A 13,811-nucleotide genomic window follows, 5' to 3' on the forward strand; every position below is an offset into this window, starting at 1 on the left:
GAGTCAACACGCTGTCCACAACTCAACTTAGTCTCCGAGTGAGCTAAGCTGTCTGTGAGAAAAGCAGCACACAGTCCAGCAGAGTGACCCTGCCCTCCAGGCTACAGCTTGAAGAGCTGCAGAAGGAGAGAGAGAAGGAGGAGGAGAAGGAGGAGGAGGAACAGGAGGAGCGAGTGTTTGCGTGAGTGTGTTTGAGGAAGTCTGCAGATGAAGGGTGAGTGGTATGACTAAGCTGTGAACAGTGAGCCCCCCCCCTCTCTCTCTCTTTCTCTCTCTTTCTCACAGGCAGGCAGACTTTGTCTTGGGTTTGGTTTCAGATTCCACACAAGCAACTGGCAGCTGTTCCCCCCCTGGTGCACGAACACACACACACACACACACACATACGCGCACACACAAACACACAAACACAGCGAGACTCCCACTTTTAAACACCTCTGACTTACGGGGTGAAACTACTACCAACAGTCTGTGTCTCTGTTACATTATATCACTTTACTTCCTGTTCTCATACCGTACACAATATATAGTTTTAGGATAAAGCTGTTATTTCCCCCCTTAGTTGCCCCAGATAAGAATCTGTTTTTTTACAAGACAAATGACTGTATATCCAGCTACTGGCTGGAGCTCTCTCTCCTTCACACCTCTTTAAGCCCAGCTGAACACACAACCATACAAAGGAAAGTGTTTGTCTGCTACTGCTTGGATTGCCTCTGTCCATCTCACAGTGCTTTCCTAAAGACCAAGCATGGCTGTGTGTGTGTGTATGTGTATGTGTGTGTGTGTGTGTGTGTGTGTGTGTGTGTGTGTGTGTGTGTGTGTGTGTGTGTGTGTGTGTGTGTGTGTGTGTGTGTGTGTGTGTGTGTGTGTGTGTGTGTGTGTGTGTGTGTGTGTGTGTGTGTGTGTGTGTGTTTGTTAATTCACAACACTGGGTGGTATTCCCAACAATTTATCACAGCTTGACTTCAGTATTCAACGTTTGTCCAGGATGGATAAACATCAACATTTTGACAGTTAAGTCTATACATTCAGTCAAGATGATTAAAGGTATGTGTTATGGTTTGGGATAGGGTTATGAATGGTAAAGGTAAGGGTTAAGGTTTGGGATAGGGTTATGAATGGTTAAGGTAAGGGTTAAGGTTTGGGATAGGGTTATGAATGGTTAAGGTTTGGGATAGGGTTAGGAATGGTCAAGGTTTGGGATAGGGTTATGAATGGTTAAGGTTTGGGATAGGGTTATGAATGGTTAAGGTTTGGGATAGGGTTATGAATGGTAAAGGTAAGGGTTAAGGTTTGGGATAGGGTTATGAATGGTTAAGGTTTGGGATAGGGTTATGAATGGTAAAGGTAAGGGTTAAGGTTTGGGATAGGGTTATGAATGGTTAAGGTTTGGGATAGGGTTAGGAATGGTCAAGGTTTGGGATAGGGTTATGAATGGTTAAGGTTTGGGATAGGGTTATGAATGGTTAAGGTTTGGGATAGGGTTAGGAATGGTTAAGGTTTGGGATAGGGTTATGAATGGTTAAGGTCTGGGATAGGGTTATGAATGGTTAAGGTCTGGGATAGGGTTAGGAATGGTTAAGGTTTGGGATATGGTTATGAATGGTTAAGGTTTGGGATAGGGTTAGGAATGGTTAAGGTTTGGGATAGGGTTATGAATGGTTAAGGTCTGGGATAGGGTTAGGAATGGTTAAGGTTTGGGATAGGGTTATGAATGGTTAAGGTTTGGGATAGGGTTAGGAATGGTTAAGGTTTGGGATAGGGTTATGAATGGTTAAGGTTTGGGATAGGGTTATGAATGGTTAAGGTAAGGGTTACGGTTTGGGATAGGGTTATGAATGGTTAAGGTACGGGTTAAGGTTTGGGATAGGGTTATGGATGGTTAAGGTAAGGGTTAAGGTTAAGGTTTGGGATAGGGTTATGAATGGTTAAGGTAAGGGTTAAGGTTTGGGATAGGGTTATGAATGGTTAAGGTACGGGATAAGGTTTGGGATAGGGTTATGAATGGTAAAGGTAAGGGTTAAGGTTTGGGATAGGGTTATGGATGGTTAAGGTAAGGGTTAAGGTTTGGGATAGGGTTATGAATGGTTAAGGTTTGGGATAGGGTTAGGAATGGTTAAGGTTTGGGATAGGGTTATGAATGGTTAAGGTTTGGGATAAGTTTATGAATGGTTAAGGTAAGGGTTAAGGTTTGGGATAGGGTTATGAATTGTTAAGGTAAGGGTTAAGGTTTGGGATAGGTTTATGAATGATTAAGGTACGGGTTAAGGCTTGGGATAGGGTTATGAATGGTTAAGGTTTGGGATAGGCTTATGAGTGGTTAAGGTTTGGGATAGGGTTATGAATGGTTAAGGTTTGGGATAGGGTTAGGAATGGTTACGGTATATGTTAAGGTTTGGGATAGGGTTATGAATGGTTAAGGTTTGGGATAGGGTTATGAATGGTTAAGGTAAGGGTTAAGGTAAGGGATAGGGTTATGAATGGTTAAGGTACGGGTTAAGGTAAGGGATAGGGTTATGAATGGTTAAGGTACGGTTAAGGTAAGGGATAGGGTTATGAATGGTTAAGGTACGGGTTAAGGTAAGGGATAGGGTTATGAATGGTTAAGGTAAGGGATAGGGTTATGAATGGTTAAGGTACGGGTTCAGGTAAGGGATAGGGTTATGAATGGTTATGGTATATGTTAAGGTTTGGGATAGGGTTATGAATGGTTAAGGTAAGGGATAGGGTTATGAATGGTTAAGGTACGGGTTAAGGTAAGGGATTGGGTTATGAATGGTTAAGGTACGGGTTCAGGTAAGGGATAGGGTTATGAATGGTTAAGGTATAGGTTAAGGTTTGGGATAGGGTTACAACAGAAACAACTTGATGGTTAAGTTTAGGTATTACTTTCCAATGGATAAGGTAAGGGTTAAGTTTAGGTATTACTTTCCAATGGATAAGGTATGGGTTAAGTTTAGGTATTACTTTCCAATGGATAAGGTAAGGGTTAAGTTTAGCTATTAATTTCCAATGGATAAGGTAAGGGTTAGCACTGGGATTGAACAGATGAACCTCAGAGCCAGAGCTACTTGATGGTAATAGTGTTCCCCTGTTGCGCCTAGTAAAATCAAATCAAAGTTTATTGGTCGCACACACAGATTTACAAATATTATCACAGGTGCAGCCAAAATGCTTGTGTTTCTAGCTCCAACAGAGCAGTAATACCTAGCAACACAACAATAATAACAAGACACATGCAATCAAGAAAAAGAAAGACAGAAATATGAGAATGTCAGAGACCAGAATATTAATATATATAAACTAAACAAAAATATAAACGCAACAAAGTGTTGGTCCCATGATTCAGGAGCTGAAATAAAAGATCCCAGAAATGTTCCCATACACACAAACAGCTTATTTCTCTAATATTTTGTGCACAAATTTGTTTACATCCTTGTTCGTGAGCATTTCTTCTTTGCCAAGAAAATCCACCCACGTGACTGGTGTGGGATATCAAAAAGCTGATTAAACAATCATGATCATTACACAGGTGCACCTTGTGCTGGGGGGGGGGGGGGGCAATAAAAGGCCACTCTAAAATGTGTAGTTTTGTCACATAACACATTGCCACAGATGTCTCAAGTTTTGAGGGAGCGCGCAATTGGCATGCTGACTGCAGGAATGTCCACCAGAGCTGTAGCCAGATATTTGAATGTTATTTTCTCTACCGTAAGCCATTGTTGTTTTAGAGAATTTGACTTGCCTAGTTAAATAAAGGTAAAATAAATCAAATAAAATATACATATAGTGGTGTGTGAAGACAGTATAGACAGTATATTCATAGAAAAGGACTGTACAGCAGTGGTTATATCGGATAAGGTATCTTAGACTCGATGTAACATAGTACATTTAAATCTGGGACACTCAAATTAGTATGAAATGTTATGTTTGGTATAGTTACAGAAGCGGTGGATGAGTGGGGATATAATGTGAATGACTAGCAACCCAAAGGTAGTGTATTCGAATCTCAGCATTTTAGCTACTTTGCAACTACTTAGCATGTTAGCTAACCCTTCCCCTTAACCCTAAACGTAACCCTTTTAGCTAACCTGTCACCTAACCTTAAACCTTTTTGCCTAACTCCTAACCCCCTACCTTAGCTAATATTAGCCAGTTAGTTCAAATTAGTGTTAAACACCTAGCTAACGTTAGCCACAACAAATTGGAATTTGTAACATATCAAAGATTTTTCATATTCGTAACATAAAGTATGTTTGGCAAATTCGTTATATATCCTCACAAAATGGATGATCGACATCCACAAATGAATATATACCAAACGTAACATATCATACTAAATGGAGTGTTTCAGATTTACACACAGAATAATAGGATATGCTCTGACATCAGGTTGCATGAATTCAGTATATATTCAGTGCATTCGGAAACTTTTCAGACCCCTTGACGTTTTATAAGAAACGTTAATGTGTTGAAAATCCCAAATTGTTTGCATAGTCAACTTATACACAGCTCTGACACACCCACACTTACCCCGCCAGACATACCACCGGGGGTTTTTTCACAGTCCCCAAATCCAGAACAAATTCAAGAAAGTGTACAGCATTACATAGAGCCATTATCGCATGGCACTCAAATGAACAGCAAACCAGGTTTTAAAAAACAGATAAATCAACACGTTACGGTACAATGCCTCTCCCTTATTGACCTAGATAGTTTGTGGGTATGTATTGACATGTAGGCCTTTTGTGTGCCTTTTTAAAAATTGATGTAGTTCTGTCCTTGAGATGTTCTTGTCTATTAATGTTCTGTACTCCTATTTCATGTATTTGTGTTGGACCCCAGGAAGAGTAGCTTCTGCTTTTGCAACAGCTAATGGGGATCCTAATAAAATACCAAAATACCAACAACAACAGCTAATGGGGATCCTAATAAAATACCAAAATACCAACAACAACAGCTAATGGGGATCCTAATAAAATACCAAAATACCAACAACAACAGCTAATGGGCATCCTAATAAAATACCAAAATACCAACAACAACAGCTAATGGGGATCCTAATAAAATACCAAAATACCAACAACAACAGCTAATGGGGATCCTAATAAAATACCAAAATACCAACAACAACAGCTAATGGGGATCCTAATAAAATACCAAAATACCAACAACAACAGCTAATGGGGATCCTAATAAAATACCAAAATACCAACAACAACAGCTAATGGGGATCCTAATAAAATACCAAAGTACCAACAACAACAGCTAATGGGGATCCTAATAAAATACCAAAATACCAACAACAACAGCTAATGGGGATCCTAATAAAATACCAAAATACCAACAACAACAGCTAATGGGGATCCTAATAAAATACCAAAATACCAAACAACAACCAAAATGTGCCAATATATCCTCCAAACACCAGTTTCTCGGGTATTATCACTTAATTATCACTTGTCTGTGACTTTATATAATTATAAAATACATCCCACCGGCCACAGACGTCAATTCAACATCTATTCCACATTGGTTCAACGTAATTTCATTGAAATGACATGGAAACAACACTGATTCAACCAGCGTGTGCCCAGTGGGATGTACTGTTTGACAATTTACTCTGAGATCCGCACATTTTAGTCCGTAAAAGTGAAGAATGATTGACCTATAATCAAAATCCAAAGAATTTAACGAAATATAGAAACATGTTTATTGATGACTCATGTGAAACGTCACAGACATGTTGTGTCTGTAAAAAAATATGTCGTTTCATTAAGATGATTTAAATGTATACTGTCATAAAAGCAGTTCAATACAAACAATACAAATGGATATATAGTGTACCATACTGTAGCGTTGTCTGTATTCCCCCCCCCCCTCCCCCTATATTTTAAGAAGGTCTCTACCAGTGGACTAGTGGACCTGCTGAGCCAGCACCTACAGATTAGCTTGTATTTCACTTACCTTTAGCAGGATTCCTTGCGAAGTTAATAAGGTTTGGTCTTGCTGCAGACACATGAGTGCCCTCAAAAATCTTTGCTTATTGAACTGCAAAAGAGAGAGAGAAAACCTAATAGTACCATTGAACAGAGGAGGAAACCAAGTCACCTGTCAAAAGGATTATCTCAATCTGTGTTCAGATGCTACTGTAACATTACCAATTGATATGCGTGACCGTACTTACATAGAATTTAGCTAGCTGAGTAGCATTTACTAAATTGAGCAATAACTAAACCTTGTTAACATTAGAAAATTGCATTATATTTTAGATCTCACCAACTATGGCAGTTCTCTTACATATGAAAATGAATGCTAGGGCTATTGTAACTTTACTGTACCATTACCATGCTAGCTAGCTAGCTTGCCAGGCAGCTCAGCCAATGATATTTATAACTAACCCAAGATAGCTAATCTGTGTCATTTACAGTGGGAGCAAATTAAGCTTAGTGGGCAGAACAAGCAAGGAGGTGGGCAAAGCCAAGCATGAGCTAGTGAGATCCAATTGGCACGTTGTGACATGTACTGGCATATTTCCATTAGGGAACACCTCCCCTGTGCACAAACTCAGTTCGACCTTACACTCCTTCTAAACAACTTCATTTGTAAACATTTTGGCAAAGCATCAAGCTTATAAAACTTAGTGCACTGTGCTCGTAACAGATTTAATTTTGGGAACATAATTTTTTTTTGGAGGTCAGATGTTTAATCGATGAGAAAATAAGCAGAATGTGGGTCCGGTTTCACTTAGTTCTATCCTCTCCTACTACTCAACGACTGGACTTTTCTAAAACGTTCCGAACAGATGCTTCAGCTTTATAGCCCCTGTGACGTGTCTAGGTCACCCCCTCTGTCTGTGGCTCAGCAAAGCAGCAACTATTGATAGCCACAAGTTAGCGGTTGCTATTTATATTCTACCGTTGGAAAACAAGTTGGCTCCAGTCATGGCATTCCTGTTTTTAATCTTAGCATTTGGTATGAAAAGCTGATAGTCCAGGAGAAAGTTGGAGAAGGTTAGCTAGCTAGCTAGCTACAGTTCTGTCTCGATTGTGCACTGTCTGGACAGCGCTCATGTTTTCCAGGTGGTTGGCTGAGTTAATCAATAGTGTCATACCCATCCATCTTTCAAAAGATGGAAGGGTGAGACCCTATAAGGCTGTGTCCTTCTTCCCGAAGAAGCTATACATGATTGGCTTTTGAAACATGGACATGGAGATGGTGATTGGACATGGTTGAAAGCCTAGCATGAGTTAAAAAAAAGAAAGTTTAATTCTCTACCACCTGAGCTACAGAGGATCGTGTGTATCACTGCAGCACAGGTTCAAATCCGGTCCACTGATATTTCACCACACACTCCTCTATCTTTCATCTCTATGGCTCTCTAGCCGATAAACATACACAGACTTACAAATATATAAATATATATATATATATACACAAAAAAAAAATGGGAAAAAATTAATGTGTCATCTTTTGTTACAGTTCACTAAGCCTCTCCTACCAAGGAGTCATTATCGATGTCTCACTTCTGCAGTCTACTGTAGATCTACAGAACCTCTGTGAAGTCTCTCGACAGCCAGTGTCTCTCTAATGGCAAAGTAACATGTAACACCTCTAAAAATATCTTCTACATTTAGTCTCGTTTATTTGGAGAGAAATTCATAATTATTTCCCCTTGAGCCTTATTCACTCAACCAGAGATAGCGTCCATAAAATAACTCTGAAGTATAAAAGCAAATGTTCAATTTTATGTTGAACATGACCCTTGATAAATCTGGCCAATGTACAGCAGTAGTAATGAGGATGTGGAGTTCTGTGTAAATGTTTTCCCTGTCTTAATTGAATAGACAGTCAAACAACAAACAGACAGACAAACCACACTGATGAAGCAGACAGTCAACTCTCGGGTTAAACTCCACTGATGAAACAGACAGTCAAACCACACTGATGAAACAGGCAGTCAACTCTCTGTTTAAACCACACTGATGGAACAGGCAGTCAACTCTCTGTTTAAACCACACTGATGAAACAGGCAGTCAACGCTCTGGTTAAACCAGATGGACATTCTCCCCCTCTATTAGATTTGAGACAATAATAACAACAGCTACCCTCATTGGGCCTAGGGCTAGATAATAGGCATCTCACACACACACACACACACACACACACACACACACACACACACACACACACACACACACACACACACACACACACACACAGACCTAGGGCCAGATAATTGGCATCTCACACACACACACACACACACACACACACGCACACGCACACACACACACACAGGCCTAGGGCTAGATAATAGGCATCTCACACACACACAAACACACACACGCACAGGCCTAGGGCCAGATAATAGGCATCACACACACACGCACACGCACGCACACACACACACACCCACGCACACACGCACACACACGCACACACACACACAGGCCTAGGGCTAGATAATAGGCATCTCACACACACACACACACACACGCACATGCACACACAGGCCTAGGGCCAGATAATAGGGGCCATGAATACCTGCTATGCTCCCACCGTAGCCAGCCAGATTCCACAGCAGCCCTCAAAGTGAGCCATAATGACAACACCATGCCTGTGTACAGTACAACACTGGAAAGATAAGGGTTATTATATGAGACAACACCAAGCCTGTGTACAGTACAACAGGGAGCTACTGAACTATTGGGCACTACTGAAAAGTGCTATTTACATGTGAAAAATGAATGCCATATGCTGCATTTGCTATAGGCCTGTTGTTTACCTTTTTTGTTGGTGACACTTTGATATCTTGATAATATGCAGCTGTTTAAAGGGCAAATCCACAGAAACAATAACAAAACAGACGCCCCGCCTCTGTTTTTGTAAAAAAACTGACTGATGGGCCTGGAGAAACGTAACCACTCCCAGATTAACAGACAGAGCTATAGATACAGGGACTGACCATCCATGATAACAAAAGGATAGCTTTAACCATGTTATGAGTCTATATAGTGTTTGTTTACATGTACATTGTTTACAAACACGTTTATATTCTAGGTTCTGATGAAGTGTGACAGTTGAAGTGAGCTCATGAGGCATTTATAAGTTAAATTATTCAACAATCAATTGATATACAGTGTGTTCGGAAAGTAATCAGACTCCTTGACTTTTCCAAATTTTGTCACATTAAAGGCTTATTCTAAAATAGATACAATTATTTTATTTTCTCATCAATCTACACACAATACCCCATAATGACAAAGCAAAAGCAGTTTTCTGTAATGTTTGCAAATTAATTAAAAATATAAAACTGAAATATAACATTTACATAAGTATTCAGACCATTTACTCAATACTTTCTTGAAGCACCTTCAGCAGCGATTACAGCCTCGAGTCTTCTTGGGTGTGACGCTACAAGCTTGGCACACCTGTATTTGGCGAGTTTCTCCCATTCTTCTCTGCAGATCCTCTCAAGCTCTGTCAGGTTGGATGTGGAGTGTTGCTGCAAAGCTATTTTCAGGTCTCTCCAGAGATGTTCGAGCGGGTTCAAGTCCGGGCTCTGGCTGGGCCATTCAAGGAGATTCAGAGACTTCCCCGAAGCCACTCCTGCGTTTTCTCGGCTGTGTGCTTATAGTCGTTGTCCTGTTGGAAGGTGAACCTTCACCCCAGTCTGAGGTCCTGAGTGCTCTGGAGCAGGTTTTCGTCAAGGATCTCTCTGTACTTTGCTCCTTTCATCTTTCCCTCAATCCTGACTAGTCTCCCAGTCCCTGCCGCTGAAAAACATCCCTACAGCATGATGTTGCCTCCACCATGCTTCACCTTAGGGATGGTGCCAGGTTTCCTAAAAGACGTGAAAAAATAGTTCAATTTTGGTTTCATCAGTCTGATAGTCTTTAAGTGCTTGTTGGCAAACTGTCATGTGACTTTTACCGAGGAGTGGCTTCCGTCTGGCCACTCTACCATAAAGGCCTGATTGGTGGAGTGCTGATTGGTGGAAGCAAGTCTCAACATCAACAGTGAAGAGGCGACTCCAGGATGCTGGCCTTCTAGGCAGAGTTGCAAAGAAAAGATGGGCAAAAGAACACAGACACTGGACAGAGGAACTCTGCCTAGAAGGCCAGCATCCCGGAGACGCCTCTTCACTGTTGATGTTGAGACTCAAACTAGACACGCCAATGTACTTGTCCTCTTGCTCAGTTGTGCACCGGGGCCTCCCACTCCTCGTTCTATTCTGGTTAGTGCCAGTTTGCTCTGTTCTGTGAAGAGAGTATTACACAGCGTTGTACGAGATCTTCAGTTTCTTGGCAATTTCTCGCATGGAATGGCCTTAATTTCTCAGAACAAGAATAGACTGACGAGTTTCATTAGGAAAGGTCTTTGTTTCTAGTTCAATCAGCATGAATTAGATTGAGCAATAAAAGCCCCACTTTTATTGCATAGGGTGGGATCCGCACTATGCAGCTGTTGTTCCATAGGGTGGGATCCGCACTATGCAGCTGTTGTTCCATAGGGTGGGATCCGCACTATGCAGCTGTTGTTCCATAGGGTGGGATCCGCACTATGCAGCTGTTGTTCCATAGGGTGGGATCCGCACTATGCAGCTGTTGTTCCATAGGGTGGGATCTGCACTATGCAGCTGTTGTTCCATAGGGTGGGATCCGCACTATGCAGCTGTTGTTCCATAGGGTGGGATCTGCACTATGCAGCTGTTGTTCCATAGGGTGGGATCTGCACTATGCAGCTGTTGTTCCATAGGGTGGGATCCGCACTATGCAGCTGTTGTTCCATAGGCTGGGATCCACACTATGCAGCTGTTGTTCCATAGGGTGGGATCTGCACTATGCAGCTGTTGTTCCATAGGGTGGGATCTGCACTATGCAGCTGTTGTTCCATAGGCTGGGATCCGCACTATGCAGCTGTTGTTCCATAGGGTGGGATCCGCACTATGCAGCTGTTGTTCCATAGGCTGGGATCCGCACTATGCAGCTGTTGTTCCATAGGGTGGGATCCGCACTATGCAGCTGTTGTTCCATAGGGTGGGATCTGCACTATGCAGCTGTTGTTCCATAGGGTGGGATCTGCACTATGCAGCTGTTGTTCCATAGGGTGGGATCTGCACTATGCAGCTGTTGTTCCATAGGGTGGGATCCGCACTATGCAGCTGTTGTTCTATAGGGTGGGATCTGCACTATGCAGCTGTTGTTCCATAGGGTGGGATCTGCACTATGCAGCTGTTGTTCCATAGGGTGGGATCTGCACTATGCAGCTGTTGTTCCATAGGGTGGGATCTGCACTATGCAGCTGTTGTTCCATAGGGTGGGATCTGCACTATGCAGCTGTTGTTCCATAGGGTGGGATCCGCACTATGCAGCTGTTGTTCCATAGGGTGGGATCCGCACTATGCAGCTGTTGTTCTATAGGGTGGGATCCGCACTATGCAGCTGTTGTTCCATAGGGTGGGATCCGCACTATGCAGCTGTTATTCCATAGGGTGGGATCCGCACTATGCAGCTGTTGTTCCATAGGGTGGGATCCGCACTATGCAGCTGTTGTTCCATAGGGTGGGATCCGCACTATGCAGCTGTTGTTCCATAGGGTGGGATCCGCACTATGCAGCTGTTGTTCCATAGGGTGGGATCTGCACTATGCAGCTGTTGTTCTATAGGGTGGGATCTGCACTATGCAGCTGTTGTTCCATAGGCTGGGATCCGCACTATGCAGCTGTTGTTCCATAGGGTGGGATCTGCACTATGCAGCTGTTGTTCCATAGGCTGGGATCCGCACTATGCAGCTGTTGTTCTATAGGGTGGGATCTGCACTATGCAGCTGTTGTTCCATAGGCTGGGATCCGCACTATGCAGCTGTTGTTCTATAGGGTGGGATCTGCACTATGCAGCTGTTGTTCCATAGGGTGGGATCCGCACTATGCAGCTGTTGTTCCATAGGGTGGGATCCGCACTATGCAGCTGTTGTTCCATAGGGTGGGATCTGCACTATGCAGCTGTTGTTCCATAGGGTGGGATCCGCACTATGCAGCTGTTGTTCCATAGGGTGGGATCCGCACTATGCAGCTGTTGTTCCATAGGGTGGGATCTGCACTATGCAGCTGTTGTTCCATAGGGTGGGATCCACACTATGCAGCTGTTGTTCCATAGGGTGGGATCCGCACTATGCAGCTGTTGTTCCATAGGGTGGGATCTGCACTATGCAGCTGTTGTTCCATAGGGTGGGATCCGCACTATGCAGCTGTTGTTCCATAGGCTGGGATCCGCACTATGCAGCTGTTGTTCCATAGGGTGGGATCCGCACTATGCAGCTGTTATTGCATAGGCTGGGATCCGCACTATGCAGCTGTTGTTCCATAGGGTGGGATCTGCACTATGCAGCTGTTGTTCCATAGGGTGGGATCCGCACTATGCAGCTGTTGTTCCATATGCTGGGATCCACACTATGCAGCTGTTGTTCTATAGGGTGGGATCTGCACTATGCAGCTGTTGTTCCATAGGGTGGGATCCGCACTATGCAGCTGTTGTTCCATAGGGTGGGATCCGCACTATGCAGCTGTTGTTCCATAGGCTGGGATCCACACTCTGCAGCTGTTGTTCTATAGGGTGGGATCTGCACTATGCAGCTGTTGTTCCATAGGGTGGGATCCGCACTATGCAGCTGTTATTGCATAGGCTGGGATCCGCACTATGCAGCTGTTGTTCCATAGGGTGGGATCCGCACTATGCAGCTGTTGTTCCATAGGGTGGGATCCGCACTATGCAGCTGTTATTGCATAGGCTGGGATCCGCACTATGCAGCTGTTGTTCCATAGGGTGGGATCCGCACTATGCAGCTGTTGTTCCATAGGGTGGGATCCGCACTATGCAGCTGTTGTTCCATAGGGTGGGATCCGCACTATGCAGCTGTTGTTCCATAGGGTGGGATCCGCACTATGCAGCTGTTGTTCCATAGGGTGGGATCCGCACTATGCAGCTGTTGTTCCATAGGGTGGGATCCGCACTATGCAGCTGTTGTTCCATAGGGTGGGATCCGCACTATGCAGCTGTTGTTCCATAGGGTGGGATCCGCACTATGCAGCTGTTGTTCCATAGGGTGGGGATCCGCACTATGCAGCTGTTGTTCCATAGGGTGGGATCCGCACTATGCAGCTGTTGTTCCATAGGGTGGGATCCGCACTATGCAGCTGTTGTTCCATAGGGTGGGATCCGCACTATGCAGCTGTTGTTCCATAGGGTGGGATCCGCACTATGCAGCTGTTGTTCCATAGGGTGGGATCCGCACTATGCAGCTGTTGTTCCATAGGGTGGGATCCGCACTATGCAGCTGTTGTTCCATAGGGTGGGATCCGCACTATGCAGCTGTTGTTCCATAGGGTGGGATCCGCACTATGCAGCTGTTGTTCCATAGGGTGGGATCCGCACTATGCAGCTGTTGTTCCATAGGGTGGGATCCGCACTATGCAGCTGTTGTTCCATAGGGTGGGATCCGCACTATGCAGCTGTTGTTCCATAGGGTGGGATCCGCACTATGCAGCTGTTGTTCCATAGGGTGGGATCCGCACTATGCAGCTGTTGTTCCATAGGGTGGGATCCGCACTATGCAGCTGTTGTTCCATAGGGTGGGATCCGCACTATGCAGCTGTTGTTCCATAGGGTGGGATCCGCACTATGCAGCTGTTGTTCCATAGGGTGGGATCCGCACTATGCAGCTGTTGTTCCATAGGGTGGGATCCGCACTATGCAGCTGTTGTTCCATAGGGTGGGATCCGCACTATGCAGCTGTTGTTCCATAGGGTG

General features: G+C 43.8%; 1 protein-coding gene across 1 annotated transcript in view; it reads right to left on the minus strand.

The window, feature by feature from the left end:
• The window catches only part of arhgap24 (Rho GTPase activating protein 24), a 230,172-nt gene extending 229,987 nt beyond the window's left edge, over window positions 1–185 (minus strand). Inside the window, exon 1 of the mRNA XM_031826117.1 lies at window positions 1–185. This exon is cut by the window's left edge and continues 469 nt beyond it. The gene's annotated coding sequence lies outside the window, so the exon portion shown is untranslated.
• Window positions 186–13,811: the final 13,626 nt, after the last annotated feature.

Source organism: Oncorhynchus kisutch, linkage group LG6 (assembly GCF_002021735.2).
Source record: "Oncorhynchus kisutch isolate 150728-3 linkage group LG6, Okis_V2, whole genome shotgun sequence".
NCBI classification, from domain to species: Eukaryota; Metazoa; Chordata; class Actinopteri; order Salmoniformes; family Salmonidae; genus Oncorhynchus; species Oncorhynchus kisutch.